Raw genomic sequence first — 16,536 nt, 5'->3', positions numbered from 1 at the left:
AACTGAAGAAGAAGAAAAAAAGCCCCCAACCACGACCACCACCACCAATCCCTCCCGCCCCCCCTATAGCCTATAGTGCTCCAATTCGTGGCAGGGCGGACAAAGTCGAGCGGGTTCCCAGTAACCCGAATCATGAGTGAAAGCCTTCCGATCGAGAGAAACTATTCTTACTCCACCACCAGGAAAACGACGAGCAGGCTGCTGTAGACGGAGGCTTGAAAAAATCCTTCCTTCCTTTCAGTTTTTATATATCATTACGAAACGTCCTCTCACGGCCACAGCTGCCTCAGTGTTGCACACACACACACACACACACACACACACACACAAAGATGATTTCTTAAATGCAAGAGTTCAAGCAAAGAAAAGAAAAAAAGGCAGTCCCCATCTGGAGAATGTGTTGCACGCTGCAGGATTGTTCTGTAGAAAGCACCGCAGCATTTAAAAATCCTCCATCTCGAAAAATTGTTGATGATTTTTTTGGATTATTGGAGTAAATCCTCAAACGTGAGCATGATTTCAGCAGAAGCAGAAGCGCGACCCCTTCCTCGTTGTTTGTCTCTCAGAGTTGTTGTTGTTGTTCTTGCTGCTGCTGTTATTATTATATCGGTAAATAAGTAGGAGTGTGTGTGAAGCCCGAGTGTGCCATTCTCACCCTGTGTGTGTGTCTGTTTGCTTTCGTCCAGCCCACCGCGCATTGTAATGTAATGGCGGTCGGAAGCGTACTACACAGACTCGCCTTCCCATTTGACCAAGTTTGAGCTCACGTGATCAAAGTCTGGGATTACAGTACTGTTTGGTATCTTTTGATATGAGGCTGCACGAGACGCAGTCAAAGGGAGTCTTTTTATTGTTGTTAAATGTAGCTTTGTTGTTTCATGTAACCTTCCTGTTGAAGTGCTTGAATAAAATATACAATTGTATATGATTATTTTTTTCATGTCTGCACGGTGTCATTCTGTGATGCATTGTTATATAATGTAACTGTGTTCTCACAACAGAGGATGTGACAGAATAGAGGTCAGAATGACTTACTGAGCTGTTTCATAAGAGATCTGTATGTAGGTTACAGTATCACATCATAACGCTTGCAACATCTTTCTTTAAGGAGGTAATCAAGTACTGATGACATAAATTAACACATCAAATCAAGCTTTTTTGTTTGCTGTTATCCAAAATGGTTTTGTCCAGGGGCGTAGTCAGGATTTTAGAGATGCTGAGGTCATGAGGAAAGCCCCCCCCCCCCCCCCCCCCCCACCGAAGACACCTCAAAGAAAGCCTAAAATTGTTTAATTATAGGGATTTTCTCAAATTGCATTCACAGAGTTAGACAATTATATCTGCAAAAATAATGATTATTATAGCTTTAAAATGAAATAAATTTAATTAACAATGTCAACAACAATATTTTCATGCATGCATGTTAGTACATGAATCCCCTGTGTCCTCCATGTCCATTTTATTAAGATAGCGAGTGTCACAAACTTTCTCAAATAACAGCCAAACAGTACAGTAAAATATGTTTAGGAAAACTTTTGAAGCCAGAAATAGTAAAACTGCATTCTATCAAAAGGCCACCAGGGGGCGACCGTTTTGGTGTCAAAAGGACTTCCGTCTCTATACAAGTCAATGGAGAATTCACCAACTTCTCACTTGATTTCTAACCTCAGTAAACGTTTTCAAAATGTGTTTATGGTCTCAATCGCTAGTTTAAAGCCTTCTTCAATGCAGTATGATGTTCATTTGGGACATTTTGGTCTCCCTGATTTTATATGTGACGATAAAGCAGGGTATGCATTAGGGCGTGGCTACGTCGTGATTGACAGGTTGATTGGTTCACAGGTTCAGGAGGGCGCCTCATGCCCCTCCTGATGCCCATATAAGTAGAATCCGTGTTTTTTTTTTACCCAGCATGCACCTGAAACTTTCAAGATGGCGCTGCTCAGATCCGATACTATTCGCTTCCAAGCAGCAGTCCACAAACCAATGGGTGACGTCACGGATGTTACGTCCATTTTATATACAGTCTATGTATGCAACTTGTCCATCAAGAAAAAAACAAACTTAGCTATGACATAGTGGAGCATTTTAGCAGCTAAAGGTTTCCGTTATGAGTCAGTGAAGACCCAAAACAGAGCTAAAAAAGAGACAAAAAGGTGGACTTACATTACCTAGCTCGACACAATAATGACTCTAAATGAATGCTTGTTGTTGTGTGTCTGCTAGAGGTATAAACATCTTTTCCTCTTGAACTTTATAGGGTGACATTACGTCAATGTTGTGTTTACAGACTGTTGTGCTGCACCTGATTGGCCAAAAAAATCCACTGATTAAGGTTTGAGTCAGTCTTCTTGAAATCACTGCTCATAAACTCCACTAAAGTCTGACTCAAATAGTTGAATAGGAGAACTTTGTGCCTATTTTTCCTCTAATCATTACCAGATTACAAAATGATTAGGAATTTATTGGAAAATCACAGGCTATAAAATAAACCAATCTGTTGTGAGGAAATCCTGCATTAATTTATTCATTTTGTTTTAAATAAACATAGTGGATCACTAAGTTTAACTTGTAAACTCCCTCCAAGGTTGCTGTTCCCAGAAGAAAATACACAGATCATGACCTCAATGGCCCCCAATCATATCATAATCAATGATTTCAGCTTAGACAGTACAAACATATATGTCTCGTTTGCTTCCCAGTCAATGTAATGCACACTCGCTTTGTTACACTCATATAGGCATTGTGCATACTGTTGGAGGTTTTGTCTACACACCATCTACAAAGTGTGCATCAGCTGTTCTCTCTGTTGTCTGGGAATGCAGGTGGTGGCCTTTGAGGCTGAAGAACAAAAGATTATTATTAAAGCCACAGTTTCCTGAGGTAGACAGAAGGGGCTATCCAGGCGTCAGTCCATCAAATATTTGTGTGACTATTAATCATTTATTAGAGGTGCTCATTATATGCTCTATATGTGTTTGGATTTTCATTATGTTTATTATTAACATATCTGGATTTCTTGTTTATGCTTCAGAGCTAACTGTACATTTCCTTACTGTTATCTTTAACAATATTAATAAACAGGCAGACTAGTCAATAGCTACAGACCTTTGCACATGGATCCCCCTAGAGGTCTTTCAAAAGTTACTTTATTCAGTCAATAAGCCTTTTATCCCTCAATCTCACGGAAAAATAAAATGCATCACACTGAGCTGAAATGACTATTTTATTTGCAGCCATAAAGCTGCAATAAGTTTTAAAAGCCTACACTTGCACTGCAAAAATTACCTAACCCTTTAACCTATTATCAGGCTCCAGGGAGTCCAGGGATTTATTTTGCAAGGCAGTGCGTCTGCATGAAGATTCGGCTGAGACTATGTCTTACAGTAAATTAGTTACGGTCAGTGACAAGTGAAGTTTCCTCTCTATGCCGGCCTCAATCAGAGCCTTTACAAAATAATAATAACAGCGTATCAGCTGCAGGAAGAAGAGGGGCGATCAGCTGCAGAGCTACTGTATGATTAAATGAGGCATCCTAACAGTTTATCACAGAAATACACTATTAAATATTTTTTGCAGCTTTTTACGGACAACAAAGATAATATGCAAAAGTCTCTAGTCAAGTACGAGAGCCATCATACTCAGGTACTGTAAATAAATGACACGGGAATGTAATTTTTATGTTGCGGTTGTGGTATTTTTATGTTTTCTTTTAGCCATCTGAACAGCATCATGTGAAGTATATAAACGACAGCATACAACATGCACCGCGGCAGCAGTTGGATTTGTTTTATAATTTATAGGTTGTTTCAGGCTGAATGCAATATCATTTCTACATGTAAGAGATGTTAGCCCTCCAGTGTAAATCTAACTGAGCTATTTATAGACAACTCTATGTTCCTTCTGCTGGCATATATCTCAAGAAAAAAATCATCATATACTGACATATCCAATCCATTATGATACAAGCATAATTCTGACATGAATCATTTAATACAGCTTTATGTATGTGAGGAAACAGCTGGTACATATTGCCACAGAGTGGGAGCCTTTAGTCCAGTGATTCTTCTTCTATCTGAGAAGCAGGAGGGGGAAAAAAGATATGAATCAGATGGATGAGCGAGGGCTTAGCCTGGCGGTTATTGATCCCTTTGCTCTAGGAATGATCCAGAACTCATTTGGAGACTTTGTCCCCCCTCCTTTTTTGTTCAATACATCCTTAAAGGCTTTCAAAAAGACTCTCACACACACAGTTTGGCACACTTGGTGTGGAGCTGATAGGATGAGATGTTATCAGTTGGAATAAATCTATTTCAATATGCCAAGCATTTCCCCCTCATCAGGCCCCCACTGACTTGATCTGTGTGAGGAGAAAAGATGCATTACTGCTCTGATTAAAGATAATATGTTTGTCTAGACAATCTGTTTAGACTTGTTTCGTGATCGAGTGGATAGGCATTTGAGTGTTTGTGTTTGTGTGTGTGTGTGTGTGTGTGTGTGTGTGTGTGTGTGTGTGTGTGTGTGTGTGTGTGTGTGTGTGTTTGTGTGTGTGTGTGTGTGTTTCTGCTGAAGGGTTTGTGCACCTTTCATTTAGTCTCCTGACACATAAAATGACAAGGTGCAGTAAATACTCACCTGAATATATGCAGACATATATTCAGGTGGCACAAATCTTTTTGCCACACATAAAATTCACTTATAATATTGTGTTTGCTCTACAGACCCTCTTTAACCACTCAAAAAAAACATGCTTAAATAATGTTGTAATACCCCAACAGTTGATGACTTTCTTTAATTTTATAAGAATAATAATAAGATGAAATATTTGAGAAGTATTGGATAAATACAATTGATTTTCTACATCAGTGACGTGGTGTCAACGGCACAACCTCTCCTAAAACCACAAATTAGTCTTTTAGGATTTAATTGACACAGTTTGCTCTTAAAAAGTCCAACAGGGAGTCTGACCTCTCTGGGCTCTGATTGATGCCAAACATGAGTGATGTCACCTTCATTAAGCTCAGGTTGTGGCAAAGGGAATGGTTGTCATTCATTTTTACATTGGGTTTTAATAAAAGTATTTATATAGGGAATTTTTGCATTGATAGATATATTATTTCATCAATCATTCATCATTTCATTTGATTTCATTATAGAGCAGCTGGGTCTGTGAGGAAGTAAAGCTGATTAATAGCTGTAAAATCTTTCAACTTGGTCAATTTTGTTATTATATTTTTGTCTTTTAAAGCTTATTAATCAGTTATTTAATGAACTAAGCCAGAAATGAAATTGAGGTTAGAAATAGAGCTGTTCATAGCCACAGTCACACCAGCAGTCTGGAATATTTATCATGTTTTTTCTTTTTTTACAGGCAGAATTTTTGTTAGTGTTATTTTAGAAAATGTGCTTTAAAGTGTGTCATTTCAAGTCACCTTTTGTTTAAAATACAGAAAATACAGACAGTAGAACATGAATACAGCAACAAAGGAAACAATGACAGAAAATAAAGCTAACAAGACTTTCTGACTGCTCTAGTTTTCTCTTTTTGAAATTGAACTGAAGAGAAAAAAAAGGCTTCAGCGACAGCAGTAGAGGATTGGGGACAGAATGATAAGTTAGTTAAGGAAACTATGGTTGCTTTATGAATCATGTTTAAATTATCCTTTCTCAAGTTTAATTTTAGATCTGATCTTTCCTTTTTAATTCCTTCAATCATTCATTCATTTTCATTCATGTGTTCCATCCACCCTCACTTCTACTCACTGTTTCTTCTCATTTAGATTGACATTCAATATTCTCATGAACCACCACAATTTGATTTGTGCAATTTTGGTAGTATTTTTTAACATACTTCATTTCTAAGTGAAGCACGCACATTTAGTTCATTTTGTATTGTCATCACTTACTTTTGGGTTACTGCAGTAGTCTCATCATGTAAAAATGTGGCTGAGGCAGGAAGCACTGTTAAATCCATAGACTGTATATATAATGGACGTAACATCCGTAACGTCACCCATTGGTTTGTGGACTGCTGCTTGGAAGCGAATAGTTTCGGATCTGGGCAGCGCCATCTTGAACATTTCCAGTGCATGCTGGGAAAAATAAAAAACAGGGATTCTACTTATATGGGCATCAGGAGGAGCAAGAGGCGCCCTCCTGAACCTGTGAACCAATCAACCTGTCAATCACGACGTAGCCACGCCCTAATGCATACCCTGCTTTATCGTCACATATAAAATCAGGGAGGCCAAAATGTCCCAAATGAACATCATACTGCATTGAAGAAGGCTTTAAACTAGCGATTGAGACCATAAACACATTTTGAAAACGTTTACTGAGGTTATAAATCAAGTGAGAAGTTGGTGAATTCTCCATTGACTTAGAGACGGAAGTCCTTTTGACACCAAAACGGTCGCCCCCTGGTGGCCTTTTGATAGAATGCAGTTTTAAGTTACTTCCGCGTTGGCCTCATTTCAGAGGACCAGAACTCCCCGCCTGGTTAAATCCCTCCACCTGGGCCTTGTACTATACCAACCTCCTGCAGCAGCAGGGGGTTTACAGGTGAAACTTATATATTTTGTATACTTTACAGTTACATTTTGTAAGTTTAAGAATGAACAGCTTTTGTTTTAAAGGAGATCATTCAATACAGTTAGCAGCAAACTGTACATGTTGACTTTATTTGTAGTTAATTCAAATATTGTGTTTTGTCACCCCTCATGTCATTTAATTGGTTTGACCAGCCAGTATATATAGGCTAGTCCCCTCTGGTGTCATCTGTTAGTCAGTTTTTATCTTTATTGAAGTCTGTTAAGTTTGCTGTTTTTTGAGTTCACTTCTGTTTCGACTTCTTTTAGGCCCCAATTTAGTTTGTTATCACATTTGCTTATTTGAGTGTCGTTTTGTGGTTAAATAAAAACCCACATTTATGAAATAAACAATAAAACTTGTGCCCTTGCCTCACTGTTCATTCCCTAACAGATAAAAAGCCCATTTGTTGTTATTATTGCTGGTTTATCTTAATATCACCAATAGGCTACAATACTCCTGCTTCCTGTTTTTCTAAATTCTTTTGCACACAGCTAACTGTTGGAGTGCTCATTAATGATTCAGGATCAGCACATTGCAAGGGATTAGGCTCATATGGACATAGAAGGGTGTTTATCATCCATACCCAGAGGATTATTCTTTTCTTAAGAAAGAGCCTTGCAGTATCTTCATTAGTGATTGATGGATCACTGCGCGCTAAGTTAACACACACACCTAGCAGCAAATTCTCTCTATGAAATCAGATGAGAGTTTCTACCTCTCTTCAGCTCCTGCTACCTCGCTGGCATTTCCTGGAGCGCGGAGAGTCTGGCTGAGAAGAATAGATGGTGTGCATTATAATGAACATGGGCTGACACCGCCTCATCCATCATTCCACCCAGGAAAATGATAGCAGTGCCAACGAGAGAGGGAGAGAGAGAGAGACTTTAAATCACAGGACGTCTACAGGTCTAACTCCTCTCTCAGACTGTCATCAGCTCATTGTTGTTGTTTTTCAACTGTCCGGTCCACTTCTGGTTCGGGTCGCAGAGGGAGACTGTCTAACTGTTTGTCTCCTTTCAGTTTACTGTATCCCCACTTTAACTCTCTCATTGCATATTCCCTAAAATACTCTTCTTCTTCTCTTCTCTTTACAAGCTTGCTTGACTTTTCTTTTACTGTAATCCATTAAGGCTGCAACTAAGAATTTTTATTCATTGCCAATTAGTCTATTGGTTATTTTTATGATTAATCACTTTGATGATAGTAAATAAATGCCCATCATAAGTGTCTACAGTGAGGTGACAAATTGCTTGGTTTTGTCCAAGAAACAGTCCAACACCCAAAGCTATTCCATTTACAGTGATATAAATACATCTAAGAAATTAGAACCTGTGAAAAATGTGTTTTTTTCCTTCACAATTGACTTATTATCAGAAATGCTGCCCATTAATTTCCTGTTGATTGACTAATCACTCACTCACTCTGCGTTCTGGTATCACATATTTTGTATATTTTGCTGTTGTGTGTCCTGCGTTACCTCTCTGTACTTTGCTACCGGTGAATGTAATGTGCTGTGTGTCTGTTAGCGAAGGATACACTCCACTGACCGCAATCCTCTCTACTCTGTGAGCCCAGTGCACCCAGTGTAATTCATCCTGATACTGGAGTGGTTTAACATGCACATTTCTCAACATGCCATAGATTTGACTCGAAGCAGTGAGACACAATTTAATCACACTGAGCACACTCGTGCTTTGTGGGCTATTGTATTTGTTATATATCAAAGGACATACTGGAGGTGACAGTGTGTTTGCATATGTGTGTGTGTGTGTGTGTGTGCGTGCATGTGCGTGTGTCTCTGCATCTGCCTACATGCACATGTTCATCTGTGATCTCGAGTGATTCACACAAGCACTGTGAAGACGTTTCCGTGGCATATTGATTTCACAATGAGCAGACAATGTCTTCATAAGATGACTCGAGAGATGGGAAATTAGATGTTATCTCATAACGACAGATGATGAGGAATCATATGGTGCGTTATCTGATTTTGGACTCATGTCAAGCTGTCAAACTCACTGATCCACAGATGACATGTGTGCTGCAGGCCTCGTCTCACACTGCAGACGAGGATGATTACCACAGATGGACTGCAACTAGTAAATCGAGTGAAAGTGGGAAACAAAATATAGATTTTGATTAACATTGCAAATAGTAGCTTATGCTACTATAAGTTATGCAGGGTAGGAGATAGCCTGAAGGTTAGAGCAAGGCCTTTAATCCCCTATTGCCCCAGTAAACCTCCTCTGTGGCTACTATAAGACGCCTGCCTGTGTTGCATATTTCATCCCGCAAGTAGAAGAATACAGCCCGGGCCGTGCGAGGTGCTTTCATGTAGAAAGATTACCACAGATAGTATGCTTTAAGTGACCGGCCAGCATTTCCACTTGGCTGCACCCTCTGATGCCACCTGAACAGAATTCAGTAGGAGCCTTCAAGCTTCTCATACATAATGTATTGCTGAAGGTCTGCTCAGTTTTCATGTTCTCCTAATTCATTTCACAAAGAGAGAGGGAGCTCTGCCAGCACACTGAGCACACTGCCTGCATCACACTGTGCGCTGTCAAATCAAGGAATCACCTCTTTCACAAATGACTTTCTTTGTTGAAACAAGAACTGTCAGGTCATTTTTTTGTTTGACTTGAATATCAAACCAATACATACTGAGCCACATGAATCAGGATTATTTCTGGCATCATTCTGTTCAAAAAAGGACATCATTTCTCAGTGTATACAGTATCTCCATGTTAATAAAAATTACAATGTAATAAAATATTGATTGTTTTCTGTCACTCTAGGGAATTAAAGGCTTTTTATTAAACATTTTATTGCACATATGCATCTTCCATGCCGGTTTCAACCCTTTATATTTTAAAAATAAAATCTAAAATAGTGTATTTGTTTTAACACGTTTCATTTGATTGAGGTTGGTGCTTGCCTGTGTGTTTTATAATGTGCTAATTTTATCCTCCTCAAGAGTAAAGAACTTGATGGAACCAACATTACAGCGTAATCCAACATAATTCTCCATGCTCTTTGTTTTCACGTCTCACAGACAGAAATTGATATTTATTAGTTTAATGCTCAGTGACACGGCTCTGGTCTTGCCCTTCATTTTTTATGTTGCCCTCCCCTCATTTCTTTAGCGGTGTGATTTGATGTGGCGTGATTGTCTTTTGTTTCTCTTTTGCTCACAGCATAAAATCATTCATGAAAATCAATCCAAACATAGCCCACTCTTCTGTTTCTTAAAACGTAGCCTTCCGCTGACCTCAATAAATCGACCAGCGAGCGTCAAACATTTCAGTTAGTGCCCTTAAAGTGGCCTTTCCACAAACATAGTATTCACTCAAAGGGGGGGGGGGGGGGGCGCACTGAGAGCTGTGTGTGTCAGAGAGAGAGAGAGAGACAGAGTGAGAGAGCAGTGTAGTAACCACAATTGTAGTGTAATAGAATTATGGTTGATTGACCATAATTAATGACTGTGTCTGATCATTTTAGTTTATGGTATTTTAAGGGAAGGGGTCCCAGTCAGTCTGCCCTTTATCTGGGAATCTGCAGGAAGTCAAATGGCATCTGATCACTGATGCTTCTGCATGTGTGTGATGTGAGTAGTCATAATAGATGGTTCTTTTTCATTATTTCAGTAAAAGCATATGATGGGGAAATTTCTATATTTTTCTTACTGTCAACAAATCTCTTAATGCAACAAATTGCAGAGCCAATCCAAAGTGTTGTGTGTGTCTGTCCAAAGCATCTTGACTTCTCAAAGAATTTCAGTACAAGTACAAGATGTTAAAGTTCTGCTACTGGTCTACAAATCACTGACTGGTTTAGGTCCAGAATACATGAATGACATGTTAGTAGAATATAAACCCAGTAGAGCTCTGAGATCTACTGACTCAGGTCAGATAGTGGAGCCCAGAGTTCAGACTAAACATGGTGAAGCAGCTTTTACACAACTGGAACAAACTACCAGCAGAACTGAAATCAGGTTAAAAACACTTCTCTTCTCCTGTGCTTATGATTGAACTCTTTATTTCAAAGCACTTTAAATGTTAATCTTTCATTTGCACTCTATGTCCTTTTAATGATTTTAAAGCTAATCATTATTTTATGCTGCAACCTTATATTTAATGCTCTATTATAGTATTTTATTTCTCTCTCTTTCTATGTTTCTGTACTTTGTTTTTAGGGGGGGGGGGGGGGGGGTATGTATGTGTTTACTATGATTGGGTTTTATTTTTATTTCTCAAATTCAATGTTTTTTTTCAATTTTTTCTGTTAAATGTTTGTTTTATATAAAGCACATTGAGTTGCCACTGAGTATGAAATGCGCTATATAAATAAAACTGCCTTGCCTTGCCTACAAAGTCAAGAGGTTGTGATATGTAGGACAAAAAGTTAGCAAAGCTCTGTAAAAAGAATCACGTTCCCACACTGTGGCAGCCATTGTCTTCAGGATGAATCAACATGTCATCCAGTGCAGCAGTGTGGCTCATTGATGTGATTTTAATAGTTTTTGGACAACAACAGAAGTCTAAAGCAAAGAGGAATAACATCTATCAGATCTTGGATACACGCCCATTTCTTGTAAGTAGCATGACTTCATTGTTGGTTTGCAACATTTGCTCTGCACAAGATTTATTAACAATAAGAGAAAAAAAATCGTATATCGCCTTACCATTTAAGTGCCTCTAAAAAGGAGTGAAGAACTACAATCCCGCCTCTTCTATCAATCGTTCTCCTTCAGTCTCCTGCGATCATGATGGGAGCAGGCGGGGAGTTCCGGTCCTCTGACGCGGAAGTAACTTAAAACTGCATTCTATCAAAAGGCCACCAGGGGGCGACCGTTTTGGTGTCAAAAGGACTTCCGTCTCTATACAAGTCAATGGAGAATTCACCAACTTCTCACTTGATTTCTAACCTCAGTAAACGTTTTCAAAATGTGTTTATGGTCTCAATCGCTAGTTTAAAGCCTTCTTCAATGCAGTATGATGTTCATTTGGGACATTTTGGCCTGCCTGATTTTATATGTGACGATAAAGCAGGGTATGCATTAGGGCGTGGCTACGTCGTGATTGACAGGTTGATTGGTTCACAGGTTCAGGAGGGCGCCTCATGCTCCTCCTGATGCCCATATAAGTAGAATCCGTGTTTTTTTTCCCCGTCATGCACCGGAAATGTTCAAGATGGCGCTGCTCAGTCTATGGATGGGATAGGTCCTCAGGGTTGAAACTTCGGAGGATCTCCTATTCGCCACAATCTCACCATACCTCCTTTCTTTGGCTGTTTCTTTTTAGGCAAAGCGCCTCTGCACCAGTAGCACCCCTTATCTCCACAGGTTCTGCCTCACCATTCACCTTCTGTGCTTATCGTCTGGTAACACGTAGATCTCAATCAGTAATCCACACACACACACACAGCACAAAAGCAGCGAAGAAATCAGAGCTCTGTTTTGAATCACCTTTAAGCACATGCCCCTCTAAAGGCACAGGTGCTTAAAAGAAACAAATGGGGACTAAAGAGTGCTGTACCAAGAAGGTGGCTCCACAAATGTACAAGTCTAAGTTTAAACAGGTTTTGTATCTTAAATGAGTGAACACTACTGGATTACATTGTTTGTCAGCAGCTGATAAATGTTTTAGTGTCAATCTATTACTCTAGACACACAGGCCTTAAAGAAACATATTGGAAAGGATTGCATCATTCATTTTTTAAAAGTCTGGACTCCCAAACAAGGCAACTCAAAAAGAGAGGTCTAGTCAAAAGCCAAGCTGCTCCACTTTGTACTTGCATGGTCCTTAAAGTTAAAGCAAGAAAAGAGGATTACAAGAGATATTATGAAAATAAATTAAAGCATGACTTGACGTTCTGTGTTCAAGACATATTTTAATGGAACAGAATTCTGCATGTAAGCTCAGACAACACATCCCAAGTGAAATAATTTTAATATAACCTTGTAGAAAAAACAAACAAATATGCACCAAGGCAACAAATGAGGTGCAGCTTCTCCATATTTGACTTGATTAAATTTAGAAATTAGGCAAATTTGTCTGGATGTCTTTCTTTTCATTCCATTTTTATTGTGTTATGTTTAAAATTACATTATGTTCTGTAATGTAATTATGCACTTTTTGCAAATTATGACTTGATCCAGAATGTTTAGAGTAGTTTTGAAAAAAGCTTGTTTGTGATCATGCATTTAAGTATACATAAAAAAATCTTACATAATTGGGTTGTTATGACTGCTGTTCGAGTCCCCATTAAATAATTTTGAGTCTGAATTTTATCTGAGATGCACACGTTGAAAGCTACAATAAAGCCCCACAAACTGTACACAGAGTATGACAAAAGTGACAGATATTTATGTTTGCTTGTCCTGAGTGAAGGCTTGTTTTTCTGCATCTGGCTGTATGGATATCAGTGTGTGATGTGGGGGGTGGGAGCATTTGAAAGGCTGGGAATTCCTTGGAAAAAAACGGAGTGAGACAAGTGAGAGGGGAAGAGGGAGGTCTTTCGGCCACTTGTGGCCTTCACAACCCAGACACAAATCATAGAGGGACATGGCAATCGGAGTGACAGATGAACAATGCTCCCATTTTCCAACCCCCTGTGAACAGGCCCATCCATCACGGGAGGGGAGATTAATTCAATTCATCAGCTTTTTGTCTCCTTGGGCCCCCTAATGCCACCTGATATCGCTCAAGGGGGACTTATAAATGTTTGTGGATTTGATCTGAGCCCGCTTGCTTGACACTGAATTAAAACATTACTCTTTTAGTGTTAGCAATACACTGTTTTTTGCCAACAGCCTCCCTGCCAATCCTGCCATAACTCTGATCAAGATGAGTTCTTATGAAGAGGAATATGTTCGCCAAAGGCAGCCAACAAGAACATAAATGGGAGTTTGTGAAGTGAGAAGTGCTTTGGTGAAAGATGGAGTGGTGGTTACAGAGGAAAATACAGGTCCTCTAAATGTTTCATGGAAAAAACTTTTAATGAAAAAGCTGAATCATCACTGTAGGGATTCAGCTTATGTAAATTTGATCAAGGCACAGAAGATGCAAAACACTTTTTAGCATCATCTATTAACATGACATCACACAAACGAGTTTGGGCAGTTTTATCTCCATTACAAAAGGAATATGCTGTTACTGAAAGTCTACACAAGAGATGTGATCATTATATAAAATGATAAATCTAAAGTCACATTTTCATGCTTTCATCATTTTGAACATTATGCTCTAAAATACATAAACCGACAAAAGCCTAACTAATGGAGTCATGAAACTTCTCATTGAGCCAACACAGGAGGTAAAGTCAGGGTTCAAGCTGTGGTGTTGTGCAGTGTAACAGCAGTGATGGAAAGAAACTAAATTTACTCTAAGTATTGCATTAGTACAATTTTGAGGTACGAGTACTTTTGAGTTTTTCCATTCTATGGTTCTGTAAACTTCCTCTCCACTACATCTGAAGGAAATATTCACTACATTTATCTGACAGCTTTAGTTACTTTTCAGATGAAGATTTGACACAATGGATAATATAACAAGCTTTAAAAATACAACACAAGATGAAACCAGTGTTTTTTTAATCTTATGACATCTCCCAAAAAGCAGCATGTAGTCGGGCTCACATTTGAGATGTTTACGAGTTGTTAACAGCTCCACCAAATAGTGATTATTCCCTCTAAACTTCTCACATGGTATTTCAATTAAAAAAAAAAAAAGATCCAATATTTCACCAAAAATCAGATTAGAGAAAGTCCAAAGACAGATTTGTGTATTAGAGCTTTTCCCACCTTCTTTCCTCTCTCAATCTCATGACCCCTCAGATTCATCTTTTGACCCTTTGGAGGGGCTCCACCCCTAGGTTGAAAACCAGTGGACTAAACTAGCTAACTGTATATAAAGTAGTGTAAACTAGCTCCACCTCCAGCAGCTACAACAGTAACATGCTGCTCTAACACTGATGCTTCACTATTAATAATCTAATGATGTCATATATAATAATATATCAGACCAAGTACATGTTGTTGCCAATACTAATGTACTTTTACTTGAGTAGGATTTTTCATGCAACTTCTAATTGAGTATTTTCACACTGCTGTATTGTTACTTTCACTGAATTAAAAGGATCCGAGTACTTCTTCCACCACAAGTGTGCATCACAGCAGTCCTACACTGTTGGACAGAGCACAGGGCAAACAGGGGCAGTAAGGCCCTCTAGTGGTCATAATGATAACTGCATAAAGGATTTGGTATATCCTGAAATAGAAGCTGTGTGTAAGTGACATCCAGTTCTTTTAACTTCTAATTTGTATTAAACACATTTAAAGTTGCATAATTTGGAATGTGATGAACCACTGCTATTCATGTAGATTCATGCACTTCTGGTACAAAGACTACAATTAAAAAGCTATTGTGGACAGTACCAGAAGTACCTAACAATGATTAACATGTTAAGCATCTGTATCTGAAGTAGCCTACAACTTGGATTCCATTTTATGCACAACTTTACTGTGTATACATAGAAAAACCCAACGACACTATTTAGATTATTCCCTTGAGCAGTTAAGCATATTTTGTTGGTCAATGTCTTAGAAGCTTTGGCTGAAGACCCCAAAAGTATCTTATTAGGTCATTATGTAGATTTTTTCCTGGCATTTCTGTCCCCGAAAGCACACTGTCCAAACCAAGTGGCATCAACATAGGGCAGTTCAACTTGTAGAAAAAGAAAATGTATATGGGCTTTACTCAATTAGAAGTTGCATGAAAAATCCTACTAGTAAAAGTACATTAGTATTGGCAACAAAATGTATTTGGAATATTAAAGTGAGAGTGCTCTCTTGGTCTGATATATTATTATTATGACATCATTAGATTATTAATAGTGAAGCATCAGTGTTAGAGCAGCATGTTACTGTTGTAGCTGCTGGAGGTGGAGCTAGTTTACACTACTTTATATACAGTTAGCTAGTTTAGTCCAGTGGTTCCCAACCTAGGGGTGGGGCCCCTCCAGAGGGTCAAAAGATGAATCTGAGGGGTCATGAGATTGAGAGAGGAAAGAAGGTGGGAAAAGCTCTAATACACAAATCTGTCTTTGGTCGCACCACATGACTTTTTTTAAGGCCAGTGCCAATTAATCTTGAAAAACCCACTAAAATCACTTTCACATTTATAATATGAATTTTCAGGTACACAACATTCTGAATGTTTGAACTACTGCATTAGATATGCTTGTTTTTATTATTCTAAAATTGAGTTGTTGTAAATCCTTATATGTCATTGACCCACATATAGAGTTAAGGAGTTCACTTTTGGGGGTATATCCCATTTATGTTCACTTCACACTTCCCTGATGTACATCTTCACAAACTGTGGACTAAAAACTGACAACTTTGACTTCTCAAGAAATGGCACTTTATTTAGATTTAAGAATAATTCTCCTTCTGAGGATGATAGTGGATCCTTCCTCCTCTCCAGACATACAGGTAGTAGGCCACGCTCAGAGACCCGACTACAGACACCAGCAGGACGGCTGCGACCAGAACCATCTTCCACACGGCCGATTCTTCTCCTTTTACATCCGAAGCTAACACCAACAACAACAACAAATGGAGCACTTACTGTAGATGTAGTCTCAAAATGGACACTTTAGATACAATGAATGTTATCGATGGATGCTCTGCTGTCTGTCATCAGCCTACCTTGCTCCTTCATAACGGACGGCTTTAATGTAGTCAGAAAGCTCTGTTCCTCCACCATGATCCGTTCGAGCACTGCCGGGCTCTCAGGCCACATGACCTCAACTGGAAGAGGTTCTCTATCAGCCAGTCGATTAACATCTTCATCATTGAGAATCCAACGGCCATGGACGAATCGAGGAATGTCTATGAATATAAATAGTACAGAGGAATATAGCTGATTATTTCTGAGTTAT

The sequence above is a fragment of the Scomber scombrus genome, chromosome 15 (assembly GCF_963691925.1).
Source record: "Scomber scombrus chromosome 15, fScoSco1.1, whole genome shotgun sequence".
Classification (NCBI taxonomy): Eukaryota; Metazoa; Chordata; class Actinopteri; order Scombriformes; family Scombridae; genus Scomber; species Scomber scombrus.
Note: the sequence above shows the minus strand (reverse complement) of the source record.